We start from the raw sequence: 3,996 nt of genomic DNA on the forward strand, positions 1-3,996 counted from the left end.
GGTCTGCACCCCCAATCCCACGTCTGTGCAGCACTGAACTGGTGTTCATCTCAGGCTAGACCTCTGTTCAGGCCCCATTGTGCCAGTCTGATGGTTGCCTTGTGCTCATTCCTCACTCAGTCTGGCTGGGTGGCCATCTGTCTTAGGCTCGCTCCCACCCAGGTCCTTCAGACCTAGTCAGGGTTCTTCTATTCTCCAGCATTCTTCCTGTCCTGGGAGCCACTCTGGGTCTGCCTGCCACCAGACTGGTAGTTGTCTCAGCCTGACTTTTTTTCCCCTCAGGAAACATTAAGTTACTAGTGATTCAGATGTTCATAGGTCAGAACACTGAGTATAGACATAGCCTCTCTCCTCTCTATCACTTACAGACACACATGTTACACAGCAGTCATATCTACAGTCACTGTAGGAGCAATGATTTTAAGCATTTTAAGTAAAAACCTTTTATTTTATTTTATTTTGGTGTGTTTTCTGATTAAAATTAAGTTTTTCTTTATATCTACTTATTTTACTTTTTGATGTTATAACATTATTACATAATTTTCCCCTTTCCTTTCTTCCTTTCTAATTCTCTCACTAAGAGTTACATATACATATGTGAGCTAATATGCATAGATGTACACTTCATACATGCATTTTGTTATAACTGCCTGTTTAAAGATAAGGCAAGAATTAAGATAGCTAGAAATGTCAGTAAGTAATTACATCCTGAAAACAATAGGCATGTAACATTAAGAAATAAAGTCTTACTTTTTTGTTTGTTTGTTCTCCAGAAAACTATTTGAATTTCCCATACGAAAATTATCAAGGAAAGTGCTTTCTAAGGTCAAATCATGACTGACAAACAATAGTTGTTAAAATATTAAAGGCACTTACTATTGTGTCTTGCTATTTCTTTACAGACTGTTGTAAAGATTACACAAAATTTAATGGAGACTCATGATCTGCTCCCATTTTATTATTAGTTTCCTTTAATCTTGCCTTGGGTCTTGCATGTTATAACAATCTGGCAATTTCTTCTTACTCTATTTCATAATCTGTTATGGTAAGTCATACATGTATAAACATATTGTAAAAGATATATATTATGTCCATCTGTCACTACTGTTTACCTATTCATTACTCTCTGAACTATTTGGTTGTAGATGTGATTTGGCAAAGGTATTATTATGAACAGATGTTACTGTTATTGTTTTTGTTGTTATTGTTGTTGTTGTTGTTGTTGTTATTGTTTGTATTTACCAAAGTGTTTATACTTTTGGTAGCACCAAGTACTTTCATAAGAACTATGACCCCAAAAGTGTAAATGAATTAATCAACAGCAGAGATAAGTCCTATAAAAGCAAGAATAAGCAAATTGTTTCTGACATTTGTATTGAAAAGGTGTGGGTAGACACATAGTGTCCCTTGTTTGCAGTTGTTTATCTTCTCGACTTTTAGCACTCTGAACTCAACAACACAGTCAACAAACTAAAATCTTAACTTATTGACTTATCAGAAGTGAATCTCCAAAGTCCTTTCTTTAGCATAGCATGGCTTCTCTTGCTCGGACACCTTGTTTTTTCTTTTTTATTCTTTTCCTTCATTATCATTTTCTTAAATACCACATTTCTCTGGTCCTTTAATTCTCAGTTTATTACCAATAAATCTAAGTACTGTCTCTTTCAAGCATTTTCTCTATTTTCTTTCTTATTTACACATGTAGCACATTACCAGTACCCATGATTAATAGCCACAGGTTTACATTACTCTACTCAATATTTCACACATTGATGTCAAACTCTAACTAAATGGAAAACATAAGTACACACACACACACACACACACACAAACACACACGCACACACGGACACACACCATACAGTATTAATGATAGTAGCAGTAATAATAATAGATAATGATAATAATAATAATAATAGTAATAATAAATACCCCCAAACACACATACACAGCATATATAAGAACTGTTTTTGCCTTTTTCAAAAGCTTTTCAAGATTGATTTGTGCTGCCTAAATATTCCTGGATGGGTGGTCTTCTCTTGGCATATGGCTAACTAAAACTCTTTCTATTTCATAGCTAATAATGATCATTCACCTATACTTAGGAATGAGGAAGTATGTTCAAGCCACCATCTCCATGCTGGACTTTGGTTTCTCTTGTGTTTACATAGGTTATGGAATCCTTTAAGTGCATTTTCCTTAGCCCTAATTCCAGTAGTATTACTTTCCGTGATATGGGGCAGAAGAGTTTAGATGAATTTCCTGGGTAATTTTCTATACTGATAGGCAGCTCAGCTCTAAAAAACTGTACTTCTGGCAAGAGACTCAAGTGCATTAGGACATCAAACAGGATTGGTAAATGTAGCTGAGTAGGACTTCTTTTCTATTAAAAATGTACAAATATTTCACTTTGGAAAAGTGTTGCTTCATCAAGAAGTACCAAATCTTCCTAATGTTTCAGTCCCAGAAACATGGATTTATATGTGTGTACAATCTGTTATTTTATACAATAGAAAAACCATTCATAGTTTAAAAACAAAAGCAAAACAAAACAAAAATAAAACAACAGGAAAACAAACATGCTTTGAAATATGAAAGCCACATATCCAGGCAGGCAGATTTTAGTTCTGATTTTATAGCAGCCACAAGAACTGAAAAACACCAATCTTTGGGTGTGGGGTCAAGCAAGGAAGGAGGAAGACTTAATTGAAATGAGCTAAGAGAAAGGAAAAGAATGAGGATGGGTCAGGGAAGGAGTGGATTACAAATAAGGGGTGGTGAGCCATGTCAGATGGTTTGGAGAGGTCAAGTACAGTGTGCCCTGGAGACAGACAATTAGCAATTAGGAGGTCACTTGTTATTTTGAAAATAGCACTTCCAGAGCAGGAAGGCAAAAGCTAGACTGTAATGGGCTGGGAAGAAGTTGGATGAAGAATGAAAAAAAAAAGAAAAAACAGGCACAGATTATTCCTTGCAAACATTGGGCAGTGAAGCTAAGCAGGAAGATAATGCACTGGATTGAGATAGTAATAAAAGTACAAACAGCTGATTTTATTATATTTTATTGAAATATAACACATGTGGAAAACACAGACAGATAGACAGACAGACACACGTGCGCACGCACACACACACAATAAAACTTTAACAATACTGCAAGGTAGCATTTCTGAGATATTAACAAAATAAAATCTTAGGAAGAAATATTTAGTACCCATATATGACATATACTGCCAAATTTACTTAATGTTGCATAGTACATACATGTATTTAAAGTTGACCATTTGCGATTGGATAACATAACAGGTAGGCTCATCTCTGGGTAATTCTCTCTCTCTCTCTCTCTCTCTCTCTCTCTCTCTCTCTCTCTCTCTCTCTCTCTGTCCCCCTCTCCCTCTTTCTGTTGCTCTCTCTGTGTCTCTCTGTCTCTTTCTGTCTGTCTCTCTCTCTCTTTCTGTCCCCCAACCCCTGTTGCTGAAAGAACTCTTTGGGGATTTTTTTTAAAAATTTATGCTTTTATTGCAGTCCAGACTTTATCTCCCTCTAACTGTTCCACATCCCATACTTTCTCTCCTGTCTCCAAGAGGATGTTCCCACCCTCCACCTCCACCCCTCCAGTCCTCTCTACTCCTTGGGTCTTCAACTTTCTAGAGGGTGCATCTTCTTTGAGTCTAGACCTGCTAGTCCTCTACTGTATCTGTGCTGGGGACCTCATATCCACTGGCGTATGCTGTCTGGTTGGTGTCTGAGAGGTCTTGGAGGTCCAGGTTAGCTGAAACTGCTGGTCTTTCTGTAGGGTTGCCCTGCTCCTCAGCTTCTTCCAGCTTTTCCCTAATTCAAATGCAGGGACCAGCAGCTTCTGTCCATTGATTAGGTATAAATATCTGCAACTGACTCTTTCAGTTGGTTGCTGGGCCTTTCAGAGGACAGACATATTAGGCCTCTGTTTGTAAACACAGTGTAGCATCACTAACAGTGTTAACCCTTGGGGCCTCA

General features: G+C 37.4%; 1 non-coding gene across 1 annotated transcript; it reads right to left on the minus strand.

The window, feature by feature from the left end:
- Positions 1-284: 284 nt before the first annotated feature.
- Positions 285-416, minus strand: LOC116897574. The gene has a single exon (XR_004387583.1). It is a non-coding gene; the product is annotated as a small nucleolar RNA SNORA17 (small nucleolar RNA).
- Between the last annotated feature and the right edge of the window lie 3,580 nt (positions 417-3,996).

This window comes from Rattus rattus, chromosome 3 (assembly GCF_011064425.1).
Source record: "Rattus rattus isolate New Zealand chromosome 3, Rrattus_CSIRO_v1, whole genome shotgun sequence".
Lineage (NCBI taxonomy): Eukaryota > Metazoa > Chordata > Mammalia > Rodentia > Muridae > Rattus > Rattus rattus.